The sequence below is a fragment of the Glandiceps talaboti genome, chromosome 23 (genome assembly GCF_964340395.1).
Source record: "Glandiceps talaboti chromosome 23, keGlaTala1.1, whole genome shotgun sequence".
In the NCBI taxonomy this organism is placed as follows: Eukaryota; Metazoa; Hemichordata; class Enteropneusta; family Spengelidae; genus Glandiceps; species Glandiceps talaboti.
Genome location: NC_135571.1, coordinates 12,613,540 through 12,630,496, shown reverse-complemented (window position 1 = coordinate 12,630,496; position 16,957 = coordinate 12,613,540). Strand labels below are relative to the sequence as shown.

General features: G+C 36.8%; 1 protein-coding gene across 1 annotated transcript in view; it reads left to right on the top strand.

Annotated features, from left to right (window-relative positions):
- Positions 1 to 10,646: 10,646 nt before the first annotated feature.
- Positions 10,647 to 16,957, top strand: part of LOC144452865 (excitatory amino acid transporter-like) — a 127,665-nt gene continuing 121,354 nt past the window's right edge. Inside the window, exon 1 of the mRNA XM_078144054.1 lies at positions 10,647 to 10,864. The gene's annotated coding sequence lies outside the window, so the exon portion shown is untranslated. The remainder of the gene's footprint in view (positions 10,865 to 16,957) is intronic.

Below are 16,957 nucleotides of genomic sequence, written 5' to 3'. Positions count from 1 at the left end.
TCTGGTTGGGTATCTCCTCTCAATTAACACTTCCTTTAACATTTGAAATAAATATTTTACTTTAAGTAAAACACTGACCAGAAAATGATTTAAATGGATTTAAAATCTATCCACTGAATCACAATGCATCAGTGGCATCACCACGTGATTTGAACCAATGAGGAGGGTGGAACTGTGCGACACAAACATATCTTTAATAATCTTCAGCCAATCAGAAAGGGAAAGACATATGAATCTAAGTGGGTTGAGCTGTCATTATATGAAATCGTAAGTTAACTTTAGGCAAAAATCTAAGCAAGTGTTGAGAGGACAGTCACACAGCCAATATCAATGAAGGAAAGGGTGTAGACTTTATGATTCATCATTGAGATAAGGCCAAAAAAAAATATATATCTGGTTCTGGTCAGGGTAAACTTTCTAAAGTGGTGCGACAACGCGATTTTTTTTTTTCTATTTTTTTTTTTGAAAATTAGTAAATACACATTTTTTTGACACTTTACATACTCTGTTCTATCATATTTATCTCCTGAAAAACTTCCTTTTTCTTCAAAGCAGTTTAGGCTTTGTATTTAAGCAGTCTTGGCATGTAGGGTAGATTTCAGCTGCTTGTTCTCCTGATATCAGGAATAAATAAGGAACGGGAAAGCAAAAATTATCGGAAAAAAAAGGATCAGCGCGGGGGTATTCAGGGCACGCACACGCTGACCAGAACCAGATATATTTTTTTTGGCCTAAACTTTAGTTAAAGAAAGAGCTAAATGTGATCAAACCATAGACATTGGAGGGGAGATCAAACCTTGACTCTGATTTTAGGATATTGCACAGTATATTGTTCATGTTTTGAAAGATCTGGAACTATGTTTGGGAATTTTTCCTGTATTTTGCAGGTAACATTCTCCCCTTTGGACCAGCCAATCGTCGCTTGATATTCAGTACTGGTGTTATTGTTTCCTGAAATGAAACACAATATGTAATATTGGTTAATTATGCTCTGTATTTGCCTATACACACAAAGTGAGTGAATGAAACAGGGCCCTGACACTATAGGATCAAATGATACCTCCATTACATTTCATGGGTAATGGAAAAGCACCCCCCCCCCCCCCCCCCCCACATACACACACACAGAGTTAGAGTCTCTATAGTAGAGAAATCCTGTTATGATAAAATGCAGTTTTACAAAATAATTTTTTTTATATGCCTATAATGGTTGAATATTGAAATATGTATTGTGCAATCACCTGTTCAAAGGAGACTGGTTTCTCTACCACTGACCTCTGACCTTGAGGGAAAGGTCGAGGTCAATTTAACTGGTTTTGGTGGCAGAGATGGTTTGGGGGCAATTGGTGGTCGTTTCTTAACTCCAATAATTGCAACAGGTTTATGCTTGACCTCTGGTGAGACCGGAACTGTTACAGTCTTCTTGATTGGTGGAGACTTGTGTACATCCTCTTCTTCCTCACTCGATGACCAATCACTATCACTGTCACTAACTGTGGATGCTGCAGAGAAAAAGTATATATAAATGCATAATATATTTCACAGTCAATGGACATCATTAGGTTTTTAGACAAGAAGGTTGTTAATTTCCAAGTTCAAGTAAAAATATTTACATAACTGAACGAGTTGAAACACAATTTTTATTTTATCACGACAGTCCGCAGCATGTTTATACATGTACTATTGTCATATAATAGGATAAATGTGTTTGCACTTTCTCACTATATTAGAATAGTCAAAGTTTGAGGCAGCCATATTTGTTGTTCCAAGACACCTAATATCAACCTATTAAAGGTACAGAGGTGAGAGCTGACAGCCATATTTGTTGTTCCAAGACACCTAATATCAACCTATTAAAGGTACAGAGGTGAGAGCTGACAGCCATATTTGTTGTTCCAAGACACATAATATCAACCTATTAAAGGTACATAGGTGAGAGCTGACAGCCATATTTGTTGTTCCAAGACACCTAATATCAACTTATTAAAGGTACATAGGTGAGAGCTGACAGCCATATTTGTTGTTCCAAGACACATAATATCAACCTATTAAAGGTACATAGGTGAGAGCTGACAGCCATATTTGTTGTTCCAAGACACATAATATCAACCTATTAAAGGTACATAGGTGAGAGCTGACAGCCATATTTGTTGTTCCAAGACGTCACTTGCCTACCTATCAAAGGTGCTCCTGTAAATTCTTCATGAATATCGCTAACATTCCGGTCAACTCGCAAGGAAGAGAGTTCTGGAAGATTCAGTATTCCTGAATCGCCATCTCCAGCTCCTTGACTCTTTTCCCTGATATCCATAGATTTTAAGATGTTATCCGTACTGTAAAATTTGTACTGGAATGAAGACGGCAAGGGATCTGGTTTCTTCAACATCCCTGGACTTTGTGGAGGTGTCCGACTAGATGGAGGAGACCGTGTTGCTGGTATACTGTGATGTGGACTGATTGGTTGCTTGCCGTAATGTGGACTGATTGGTTGCTTGGTATCAAATGAAAAGGTAACAGCTTTCTTTGGGGATGACTGAAGTTGATTCTTTAATTGTTGAACCTTCAACAAAGAAATATTACATGATTTAAAGTTTTATCTTCATAATATTATTACATGATAAGTTATATCCTGTGAGAATGATAGCCCACTGTAGTACACCCCTGACAATGCTGACGAGACGTCAGATAAAATTTGGGATTTACTTCCAAGAAATATTTTGACTCTGTGAGTAGAAATGTTCATTACTAAGTTATATGCTGTGTGATGGTAAATTAAAGCTACTCTATAGTGCAACTGGAATTTAAAAAAAAAGGTTTTATTAGCACTAGTGAATTAATCATATCGTATATCTTGAACAGTATTGAATCACTTATGGGTGAATGTATTTGTGTAACTGTACACATAATATGGCATAGTAACCCCCCCCCCCCCCCCCCTCCCCATCAAAATTGAAGTTTTGGGTCCGCACCATAAAATCAGTGATCAAGATTTCAACCTGATACTGAACTACTTATGGCTAAAATTAACTTCTAATTATTGGTATTTTAACAATTTTCAGTGAATATATTGTTGGTTGGCTAATCGAAAAATAATATTTCAGTTTAATGCAGCTAGTGTAGTTTTCACAAACAAACACAGAAAAATTTTGTTTTCCAATAATCATTCTACTATGTTGAGGCCTTAGCTAATATTATTTGGATAATCATTCTACTATATGGTGAAGACTTAGCTAATATTATTTGGATAATCATTCTACTATATGGTGAAGACTTAGCTAATATTATTTGGATAATCATTCTACTATATGGTGAAGACTTAGCTAATATTATTTGGATATTTTTGTTGTACAGACCTCATATTCTAATTGTTTAGTTTTATCTTCTGCATCTTTAGCTCTCTGATCAGAAATTCTTAATAATTCTTGATGTATTGTACTTGACACCATCTCAGATCTGTCATCAAATAAATCAGAAATAACCATGAAAATGCGGTAAAAATTAGATAAAAGTGGTTGTTTTGTGAGGTTGTAATTCTCTGTACCTGAAATAGAATATTACTGCCTTGGCAAATCATAAAAATAACAACATTTGATTTCTTGGTCGACACCATAACTTCAGCTCAACACACTTCACATGCATTACTATAGGCATGCATAAAAATAAATTAACCTTCTCGTTTTATTTTGACCCTCTAACAAGTACTTAAATGCACAAGACAACACACATCCACATCTTTCATTCTGCAGTACTTGCAATACGAGTCAAAATGTTCATAACTTTTCCCGATTTTTTCATAAATTATGTTTGAGCATGTATAATTACATTATTTCCAACAATTTTTTTATCAAGCTGGAAAATATTCGTAACCGGTTTTTACACTTCTCATCTTTGACTCATAGTGAAGAGGCCCCCTAGGTGACTTGTATTTTCCTTGGCAGAATACATTGAGTGATAGATTCTTACTTTTGTCTGTTGACTTCAGTTAATTTATCAAGAAGATGATTGACTTCTTGTTGTGACCTAAGGAGCTCACTTTGTACAGCTGAAAGAAAAATCACATCATAGTATCTGATTAAACTTTTACTCCGAACAAAAACATCAACTGCAAAGTTCAGTCTTTGTCAACAGATTGACCCCACTATTCAGAACACGTGACCTTACGGTCACATTAGCCTAAATAGTATTATTAAGGGGTCATAGGTGTCTGGAAATTTGTGTTAACCTTTGTCTCTGTTTAATGATGGTTCAAAATGATATCATGCTCAACTTTCTGGTTCCAAGATTCATTGCTTGAGATGATATTATACGGTATTACTTTTTAGTATTTTTCACATGACATAACATTTTCATTCGCCAGGAACAATTGGTCTGTTTAATTGAGATGATCAATAATTCATAAATATTTCCAATTATTTCAGTATAATTACCAATAGATGGAATCTACATCTTGGTATATATTATTTGAAAGTTATAACTTACTTTCAAGTTTCTTCTGAGATTCAACTGATCTAGCAGATGCTAACTTGGCTTCCAATAAATAATCTACACCACTACAGAAGTGAAGAAGAAATATATGATATGAAGATATGTAAGTGAAGGAGAGAGAGAGAGAGAGAGAGAGAGAGAGAGAGAGAGAGAGAGAGAGAGAGAGAGAGAGAGAGAGAGAGAGAGAGAGAGAGAGAGAGAGAGAGAGAGAGAGGGAGAGAGAGAATGTGGGGGGGGGGGCAGACAAAAACAAAAAAGAGAGGGTGTAATAAAGACAGACAAAAGGGGAGAGAGACAATGAGTATCAAGAAAGCAGGAACTGTAAAAAGAGTGGGTGATGAACATCGATGTATATGTATATGCACTGACACAGACATGAATGAATTCAAATAAATCTGTGAATGTAGTTGGAGTTACGTAATATCTATAGTAGCTACAAAGAATACAATACCAACCATACTACAATCATAACATACCTTTTGAAATAGTTTGTATTTTCAATCTGTTCTTCCATCTTTATAATCTACAACACAAACAAATCCTCCGATATAAGTATTATTAAAATATTATAATTTGTCATAATACATGAAACAACATGGTATCATTAATCACTTGAGTGGTTAAAGTCATTCTGTGTGTGTTGGTCAAAATGTGACTATAAATAATGTTTCACTATGTACAATGTAACATAATACACAGTAGCCGTTACAGTGTTTCATGCTATTTAATTGCAATCATCAGACGACTAACGGTATAGTTCTATGAAGTTCCAAATTCAAAGTTCAAACATTTCATTTCGTATGATATGGTTGCCACAGAATATATCTATTTTGATGTCGGCAATTTATATATTACATGTTTATACATATATACACTGTATGTGAGTATGTGAGTGTGTGTGCGTGTGTATGCATGTATGTATATGCATGCGTGTGTGTGCGCGCATGAGTGTGTGCATGTGCATGTGTGTGTATGTGCACATGTGCATGATCGTGTATGTGTGCGTGCATGTGTGAGTGTGTGCATGTATGTATGTATATATATGTGTGCGTGCGTGCGTGCGTACAACAGTTATACTTCATAAGTTACCTTACCATTTGTCTAGCTCCTTGCAAACTTTGTTCTAATTCTTCATATCTCATTTTATACTCAGATGAAACCTTCCTGGCATGATTTAATTCAGCCTGAAATTAAATTGCATCACATGAAATAAACAACAGACTTGCTTAGAGTGACTGCCTCAGAATCTACCAGTTGTTTGTTTGTTTGTTCTTTCTTTCCTACTGCTGTTGGTTTCTGAATGCTGTTATTGAGATATACTCAGATTCATTGTTGTTTTCCTTTAAGTCTTAATATTTTATGAAATTGAACAAAAATTGATAACCGATTAATTTACAACCAAAGTGACATACATTGTATTTAAACCTTTGTTAAATAAAAAAAAAAAAAAAAAAAAAAAGCCTTTGTTCCAAACACAAACTTGAAAATTGTTATCTGTCATTTTGACTGCACATTTCAGTTTTTATCAACAGATTGACTCACTATTCAGGATATGTGACTTTACAGCCATGTGGGCTTAGTAAGGGGTCATAGGTGCCTGGAAGTTTGTATTGCCCTCTGTCTGTGTTTCATCATTTCAATAAACTGACATACCTTGATATCTATAAGGTCATTTTGGGTGTGAGAAGTTGTAGTTCTTTCAAGTAAGAGCTGTTGTCTCAGATCTCTGGCTTCCATTTCAACGATAGACACCAGTTTCTCCAGTGCTATTCTCTTTCCTTGTTCCTGTTTTAAATCCAGGGATAACTTGATGGATTCAGGAGTGGAAAACCTACCACAACTATAGCATTCCGTGAAAATCATATCAGTCTGTGTTTGGCTGTCAACGAGATGGAAAGAATCACTGGGAATGATTCTTGCAGCGGTTTGTGTTACTTCATCTGTTTGCACTGATGCTGATCTAGGTGTCATGGCAACAAGAGAATCTTGATTGCTGTGGTCTGTTTGTATACCAATATCACACTTTGAAATCATGGCAACTTTACAAATATTTACAGAATCAGTTTGTCTTTTGAGGTCCAAATCAATCACACTTTCATCTTCTGTGAGTAACTTTGATGTATCTGTTTCTTCCACGTGGCTGTCCTCATCACGTTCCTTCAAAGACTCACTTGTTACCATGGTAACATTTCCTTGCATTGATTCATCATCCACATTATCATCATATTGCACTTGCTTATTACCCTGTTCTTTTCTATCATTTGTTCCTTCAGGAGTTCCCATGGCAACCACATCCTGATTTGCATATTTTTGTTGCCTTGTTTCTTTCACATCTTCATCTTTAATCTTAGAAGTTTCAGGTACCCATTTCTGAGCTTTCCTTACCTCATAATTCAACTCCGCAATTTCACAAAGTTTTAACCGTTGTAACTTTTCGATCTCCAGTTTCTCAAACATTCTAATCACTTTGTCGTTAAGATGCTCCTTATTTTCATCGTCAATATTACATAAAGTCTTTCCATCCTCTGATTCATCAATATGTACATGACATGTATCAATTTCTTGATTAATTTCACTAACAGTTATCTCCTCTGACATCGTGTCATTTATATTTCTGTCATTTTCACCGGACATCACAGACCTTTCCTCTTCCAAGTGAATTTCTTCCTTTTCTCCTCTTCCAGTCAATAACTTATCTTCCAAAAGTTCAACGTCTCTAGACACTTCATCTAGTTTTCTTCCTTCTTCATCTACCATCTTAGAGGCTGTAAACTCTTCTGATTTTCTTTCAGCTTCTTCACACATTTTCATCCATTTTAATTTCTCTGCTTGGGACTGCTCATACATTGCTACCTCTCTCACTAAAATTGCTCCGTTATCAATAAAGTCCGGTACAACCACTTGCCTCTCCTCTTCATTTTGTTTTAGTTGCTTGGGATATCTTTTCTCATCGTCATATATACTGAGTGTTTCATCCCATTTATCTCTATGATCTTCACCCTCATCTTCTTTGTTGCTAAGCAACTGGTAACTGTACTCTCCATCATTTCTACAACTATTTGATTTCCTTCTTCTCTGCAATGTTCTCTTCTCTTGGTATTTTGTCTCTGCTAATTCACATAATTTAAGTCTGTGTAAATTTTCCGCGTCATCTTTGAGAGCTTTCCTAATGTACTCCATAATCCATACAGCAAAGATTAAATCAAAATTCCTTGAAAATAGAAAAGAGTAAACATCTCACAAACTATCATTTAATTCTTATTAATCTCAGTCAAAACAATAGAGTTGGTAAATTAATGATATTTCCTAAAAATAAACATAAAATATATGACAAATAAACAAAGTTAGAAGCTTCTTTGTGTTGCCATAGTTTCAAGGGGTGTGATTAGCTCCAAACATTGTTTATGGCTTGATCAGTGTACAACAGGCCTCTTAGCCAGCTTTGTCAATATTTATACTATTTTTAGGAGAGGTTCTTTGAAGCAAGATTTGTGTAAATTAACTTTCTGGATATCTCTGCAAGAAAGCAGCCTCACCTTTGCCCCCACTATAATTAATTTTTAACAGCAAGATTATTTCTAATCTTTTTATGTCAATCAATCACCAACAGATTTTAAGAATTGTCTGATCACTTTCAATAGAATCAAATCTTTCTTTCAAGTCTACGTTGAATCACTGAAGGAGGGGGGGGGGGTTACACGTTTTTCTTCTGATTTCTGACTGAATCTGGACAGGGTAACACTGTTCCCTGGGGTCAAAGGGTCTGTTAAAACCATAGATGTATGATGGTTAAAATATTCATCCACATTGTGTACACTTATACTCAACAAATATTATTTGAAATAATCAGGTCATATACCCGGGTCATATACTCTCTGATAAGTGACGTAACTGCCACATGCACATGATTTGCGCAACATAATTTATATATCGTTAGTCTGCCAACGTGGTCTCGTAAAAAACAGAACGCGGGATCTCAAAGATCTGAGAGATTCGATGAGGGACAGCAATGCATTACATCGTCAACATGCCTTGGTGTGGCACAATATATATATTTCTTTGTCAATCGACACTGGATGGTCAACCTACCAAACGATCTCTCCGGTTGCAAATGCTAGATTATAAATGCATTCCAAGATCCGGCCGAGGATTTGTACAAAACACCCGTGCACCCCTTCAACTTTTCAAGTTCTACTTCTTGCACCCATTCTCCAACACCACAACGAAAACGAAAAGTGGGCCTCTAACTCTCAATAGGTAAGTTCACGGCTGTATGCAATCCACACTGACAGTCATGTTACAGAATAAAATCATAATTGATACCTTGATGCTTCACAATATTACTCTAATTCAGACAAAATGCAAGAATGTACTCACCGTGAAATGAAGTGCTGCTTCCTCACTTCCGCATTGAACTATGGTCAGTGAAAATGTTTACTCCCCCACTGCGCAATATGGCACCAAGAGACGACAATGCCATTTACTTTGTTTTTATGCGTCTCGCGTAACATTCAGTCTAACATCGAAGCACATAGATAAAGTTGGGTGAACCTTGGAGTAATTATACTGTCAGTATAATTACTCCAAGGGTGCACGATATGGGCTTTGGCCTAAGTAACAGCAAGTTTGGGATATTTATTTCCGATTCACCTTACGTCAAGTTATAAATTTAGGTCCCTGTGTCTAAAAAGTTTTAAAAAAATTTCCGGAATGTTGTGTGTGTGTGTGTGTGTGTGTATGTGTGTGTATGTGTGTGTGTGTGTGTGTGTGTGTGTGTGTGTGTGTGTGTGTGTGTGTGCAATTTATTGAGTTTAATTTCAAGCACAGACTTGGATTAATTTATTGCTCTGAAGAATTTAAGCACTTCCAATAAATAAGTTTGTTTTTTTAATGGGAAAAGTGACATAAAATACCAAAAGTTACAGCTACTGATCGAGGCTTTCAGATTGTGAAGTTCACTGCTTGAGGTAAACCGTTAATAAGTTACAAATATGCACCCCAAAAGAACCGTAAGCAACCCTTTCAGAGACAAGAAAGCAACACAGTATGGGTCTATATGCAAATTTTTGAAGTAGTGGTCAAAATAATCTTAAATTTTGGAATCCTAAAGAGTGACCGCTGAATTCTAATAAATGATTGTTGATGTCCTTACCATCGGCAATCCCTCGGTACAAAAACAAATAACACAAAACGATGGAAATAGAGGTATATAAAGCATTTAAATGCTCGGATTTTAATCAGATTGCCATTGATCATACTGAGAATATTTATATAAGCTTAGTCGAACATTTCAAAGTATGGCGCCATCACCGAATCATATATTTATCCGTCTTCAGCAAATAAATTCACTGTATCATGGATTTCCCCTAATCACAACTTCTGATAATGGATAATAGCGGTTACAAGAATGATAATAGTGGTTAATGATAAATAGATAATATATGTCGATAATGTAATAATCGATCGTTGCACGTGAAAATACGATAATCTAATTGTACAGTCTTAAAACTGTATTCGTAGAGCGAATATGAAATAAGCCGAACAATATCTTCAACATTTTACAATTAAATAGAAATTTTAACTCGAGGCTCAATTCTATTTCTTATGTTCAAAATGTAGAATGAAAAGAAAAAAAAATGTACCCGCGACTCGGATCAGAGTAGAAATGAGTGTGATTAAATTTGTTGCAAAATTGAAGCGACAAGATTTCGTCTCGAAATGTTCTGACTTCCGATTCGAATCGATTCTGATTGATAATGTTGGTTTTAACCATTTCAAAAAGTAATAATGTGGAGATTTATTAAACTTGTAGAGTTTGGTGATTTTTTTCGCATCGAAGAAACCCCAGTCGACAGTCCTCAGTGGAAGTAGAAATCACACTGGATGGATAGTTCGTTGTTGAGCTAATCTGGCTGTTTATTTTAATATCGATATCCCTCTTGTATGGGATATAATATTTTGATTCCAAAGGAGTATTTATGTTGCCAACAAACAAAAATGGGGATAAAGACTATTTGTACAGTTATCTGATAGATATTAAAAGTGAAAAATGTAGGAAAGGAAAGTACTACACTGTTTTATTTTGTCCATTGATATTTAAGGGGCGAACTACGCGAAAGACGGAAGAGCGCAAGTGAGAGCTTGCTGGATCGGAAGTTTGAGTTGACGACAGGCCAGTTCATTTCAGTTGACATCGCCAGGTAGCTGCCGCTTGTTTGGAGACAACTTCCCTGCACGTCGCTGTTCTTGAGTGACTTTGCCATTGCCCGCAGAACTGACAAATTGCAGTTTTTTGGACTGGCAGAAGTTACAAACTGTTGTGTCCCAAGATAGCTGCAAGAGGGTGGATACACATCGCCGAAGCTATTCTTCATTCGAGGTAAGGGTTTGGCGGTCTATTCGTCCCGTTACGCTACATTGCATATTGTGGTTTAGAACATGTTACAGGATCTTGGCTAGAGATGGCAATAGTATCAAATGTTTGACAAAATAAAACAGTTTTAGAAACCAAGAAACTACAAAGAAATTCATGTTGCAAACAGCAAACCATGCAAGGATGTTTGTACTTTACTGAAGCTTGTCAATGTAGTGAGTTATAGTGCAAGTTACTGACAACTTTCGTGGTGGGATTTTAAACTTTTGGAGAAGGTCAGACATTTGTTATTTTCTTTTCAAAGTACCTCGAGAAATACATTTCATGGATGGCTGGAAGACATGCTGTGGTTTAGCTAATTGAAGCTTAGCATACCAATGTATTTTATGCCCGTCGCTTTATGAATGTGATGGTCAACAGAGCGTAGAGATTATTACACGAAATCCTCATTCTGTTGTTTGCTTCGTGGTTTTGGAGATCAAATAATACTCGTCCGCAGAGTACTATGTACATCACTCCGCTATACTAAATGCGTCTGTTTGCAAACCCTGGGGACTGTATGTGAAGTCTGGTTCGCAGTGAAAATTCGCCACGTATTTCGTAATAGTTTCTTTTCAAAAAGTATAAAAACAAAGGAGTATTTTGACTTTCAAATGCTTACCACAAGGTTCTTGTCTGACAGAATTCAACCACAGTTTTCACAAATACGTCTGTTTGCAAACCCAGGGGCTAGGGAACTAGACTGAATCCAGATTTTCTTCTTCGCAAAAAAAAATAATTCGTATTTCATGCCGGGATTTCATGTTAGTTTCTTTTCAGAAAATGTAAAAACAAAGGAACATTGTAACATTTCAATGTTTACCACAAGATTGTCTGATAGAATTCGACCACAAATTATCAACATGTCTGTTTGCAAACTATGGGAACTGTGTGAATCCAGAGTTTGTGGCCCGCAATGAAAATTCGTCGCGTATTTCATGTTAGTTTCTTTTCAGAAAGTGTAAAAACAAAGGAACATTGTAACATTTCAATGTTTACCACAAGGTTGTCTCATATAATTCTACCACAATATAAACATATATGTCAGTTTGCAAACCCTGGGGACTGTGAAACCAGAGTTTCTTGTTCGCAAGGAAAATTCGTCGAGTATTTTGACATTTAAATGTGTACCACAAGGTTGTATACTGGAATTTAATCACATTATTCACTGATCCTAGGATAATATTCCTTTGCAGAAACTAAATTTGTTTACTCGAAGGAGGAACTATATTTTGATTGTTAATTTTTTCCTTGTATGATATTTGATAATACCCAAACCAGTTGAATATCACTTTAATGAGTTTCTTAACAGGAAAAATAAATATTATATATGTATATATGAACAAGGAAAAGAATAATAGAACTCTCTCACTTCAGCAGAATAACCTTAATATAGTAAAAACCAATTCAGCATAAAGTTTGATTTCGAATTGTCGTTTTCTTAAAATTTTAAGCCTTAGTAAATAATTTGTTTGTATTTTGTTGTTAATTTTTGCCTGTGGAAAACAGTACATTACCATATTTGGAAATAGTTCTATCCTTTGAGTTTTTTGGCAAGAAAAATAAATGTTACATGAACAAGGAAAAGAATATTTTGACTCTTTCACTTCTACCGTAAAGTAATCTATGATAAAAACCAATTCAATGTTCTCTAATTATGAATTGTAATGTTGTCGGATAGCTGTATTTTTAAAAGAATATTTGCATGTAGAGTACAGTAGTTAAAGTTTAACATCTTGTTTGGAAATTCTTCAGTCCCTGAAATTAAGTGATTTTCTTTTCTATGATTCATACTATTGTTGTTATTATGCTTTGACTGTTTATACTGTAACTGAAATAGAGTGATTCTGAAAAGTACACCGGAGTGAGTGGGTGTTTTTATTTTTGGAGTGTACACAGGATTGGCCTAATACTACTTTTGTATACCTGTACTACTTAGTCTCATTACAGCGTATACAGTCATTTTTATTGATATATGCAACATTACAACATTACAGGTTTCCTTTTTGAGTTTAGAGGTAACGTATTGAAGGGACCTGTGATTTATTTGAGAACAAATGTTCAAAGAAGAGAAATATCATGAATGATGTCAATAACCATTCCAATGAGGAGCAACTATTCATGTATTGCTACAATGGTGGTATTACTATTAGACTCACCTTGTATTCACACTAGCTAACCCCCACAAATGCACCTTTCCCACTGTGTATGAACAGAGCAGACTGGGGGTATTTGAATATCCATTGTTCATGGGTGGCCCCTGGTGACTAGGTCCAGGCTAGCAAATTGTCAACAGCCTTGGCAAGACATTGATTATAGATGCAGGGCCATACAGAGTTAAATCACAATGATCCAGTATATGTGAATCACCCAAAGGAAATGCAGTAGCTGGAAGCTGTTGATTATTATGTACGCTCCCCTCAGAAATTCACAAAATTGCATTAGTGAAATATGTCCTTCACAAATTCACAAAATTGTATTATTATTAGTTTTACTTTCTTTATAAATTCACAAAATGTGTCTCCAAGTTCAAGTTTTTTACACCCACTCCTCCCACCTCAGAAATTCAGGAAAATGTATCAAACTTGCACTCCTTAGAGATTCACAAAAATTATTTTTAAATCCCTCAGAAATTCACAAAAATGTATGTCTGTATGTCCCTCATGGTCAGAAATTGATGAAAATGTATCAGTATAATAAACCCTCAAAAATACACAAAAATATGTTACATTGCAGTTTTATGCTCATCAGAAATTCAAGAAATTTATCTGATAAAATCTGATATTGAATTTAGTGGTAGTTTCCATACCAATACACACTGGAACTATAATGCTGACAAAATTCACTTATGAACTTTCCTCAAATGATGTTAAATAATTGTACTTTTCAAAACTATCGGTGTTCACCTCAGGAAAGATTGCAAGTATGGTGCCTACTCTGCATACTGATTTACATAGCAATAGCATCAATTTGCATACAATTTACATAATGATCTGCATATCATCATGTTTTCAACATTGAAACATACTCTCAGGACCAGATATGTTTATATTGAACACATACACATATGGACATTAGGATTGGCCATTTCTCTTCGTGGGAAAATGTTATCATAATTTTATCATTCAAAGATTACTACTAAAGCTGAAGGATGCTAGAACACATTTAAAGCAGGGTGGCAACCTGCCAAGCATGGTGGCCTGGATCATGGATGGCAAGGATGTTAGCTGGGGTTAGTCTAGTTCCTATACAGTATCGTTACGATTTATACCTTCACTATGGTTAGACCACAGTTGGCAGCCAGACTAAGCTGGGGGTGTTACCGGTAGCTCTGTGCTTTAACTTAAGTTGAAAGAACATTCTATCACTATAGTGAAAGACAATTGAAAATTTGAGTTGTTACAAACTACATTGCAGGGCTCAAAATGAACCTTCTTCTTTGGTAGTCGTAGTGGTCTACCAGTTTCAGAAAATGGTAGCCCAAGGATTGTAACCTGTAGTCCGATATTCCTGAACTGAAAACAGATTTCCTCTATTGGAAATATTTGTATTATTCAAATACTTTCATGTCCATAAATCTTCCATCCTCATTACATAATCAGTGGTAACCTGAGTGGGCTATCACCTGCAAACTATGTTAGCCCTATGAGAAGAATTGGTAGTCTGTGGGCATGGGACTACTGTTAATTTCTAGCCCTGCATTGTGACTATACTGTTGTGGTTCTGTATTGTATTGAACATGCCTGAACCAGATTATTCATAATTATATTAATGAAAACTTATTCCCCAATACATTCTGTGTTCACTTAAGGAAATTAATTTTGACGTGTTACTACAAATCGTGAATGAACAGTGACAGGACAATTTATTGTGGTTACTATTCTGTTCTTCTTGCTGAGTAACAGAATTATCATTGAGGTCAATTTAGTCCACTGAGATCTCGAGACTCGATCGGTGTTCACGATCATGGTGTCTTCTAGCTGAGAATTTAGTCATGTTTTGCTCTTGCCTTTCTTAAACGCTGGCATTTCACTCTCACTTCCCCCACCACACCTGGTATTTCACTCTTACTTTTCACCTACCATACCTGGTATTTCACTCTCACTTCCCCCACCACACGTGGTATTTCACTCTCACTTCCCCCACCACACCTGGTATTTCTCTCACTTCCCCCACCACACCTGGTATTTCACTCTTACTTTTCACCCACCACACCTGGTATTTCACTCTTACTTTTCACCTACCATACCTGGTATTTCACTCTCACTTCCCCCACCACACCTGGTATTTCACTCTCATTTCCCCCACCACACCTGGTATTTCACTCTCACTTTTCACCCACCACACCTGGTATTTCACTCTCACTTCCCCCACCACACCTGGTATTTCACTCTCACTTTTCACCTACCACACCTGATATTTCACTCTCACTTTTCTCCCACCACGCCTGGTATTTCACTCTCACTTTTCACCTACCACACCTGATATTTCACTCTCACTTTTCTCCCACCACGCCTGGTATTTCACTCTCACTTTTCACCTACCACACCTGGCATTTCACTCTCACTTTCCACCTACCACACCTGGTATTTCACTCTCGCTTTTCCCCTACCACACCTGGTATTTCACTCTTACTTTTCCCCCACCACACCTGGTATTTCACTCCCACTTTTCCCCTACCATGCCTAGCATTTTACTCTCACTTTTCCCCTACCACACCTGGTATTTCACTCTCACATTTCCCCTACCACACCTGGTATTTCACTCTTACTTTTCCCCACCACACCTGGTATTTCACTTTCACTTTTCCCCCACCACACCTGGTATTTCACTCTCACTTTTCACCTGCCACACCTGGCATTTCACTCTCACTTTTCTCCCACCATGCCTGGTATTTCACTCTCACTTTTCCCCTACCACACCTGGCATTTCACTCTCACTTTTCCCCCACCACACCTGGTATTTCACTCTTACTTTTCCCCACCACACCTGGCATTTCACTCTCACTTTTCCCCCACCACACCTGGTATTTCACTCTCACTTTTCCCATCACCACACCTGACATTTCACTCTCACTTTTCCCCCATCACACCTAGCATTTCACTCTCACTTTTCCCCTACCACACCTGACATTTCACTCTCACTTTTCCGTACCACACCTGGCATTTCACTCTCACTTTTCACCTACCACACCTGATATTTCACTCTCACTTTTCTCCCACCACGCCTGGTATTTCACTCTCACTTTTCCCCCACCACACCTGGTATTTCACTCTTACGTTTCCCCCACCACACCTGGCATTTCACTCTTACTTTTCCCCCACCACACCTGGTATTTTACTCTCACTTTTCCCCCACCAAACCTGGTATTTCACTCTCACTTTTCACCTACCACACCTGATATTTCTCTCTCACATTTCCCCTACCACACCTGGTATTTCACTCTCACTTTTCTCCCACCACGCCTGGTATTTCACTCTCACTTTTCACCTACCACACCTGGTATTTCACTCTCACTTTTCACCTACCACACCTGGCATTTCACTCTCACTTTTCACCTACCACACCTGGCATTTCACTCTCACTTTTCACCTACCACACCTGGCATTTCGCTTTAACAGTCATATATTCACACCTAAAATTAGATTACGATTTCCTGCTGGGATGTTGAATAACACAGTAATCATGTTTTCATCATACAGCTCAACCTTCTGAGTTGGTTCTAATCACATGATAATAATGGTTCTAATCACATGATAATAATGGTTCTAATCACATGATAATAATGGTTCTAATCACATGATAATAATGGTTCTAAACACCCAAGAAGTCCATGGTTTCAGTGTTAATGCAGGAGGAAACCGGAGTACTAAGGGAAAACCTGTGTTGTTAGGTAGAGTCAAACTGAATGGCACTCTTATTAATACAGTGTGGTAAATTTGAATCAAACCCTGCATGGGTTCGAACCCCAACCACAGTGGTAATAGGTAAGTGGTTTAACCACTCGGCCACTGACAACCCATAGCGATATGGTAACACTTGGTGACATCTCACAGCAGG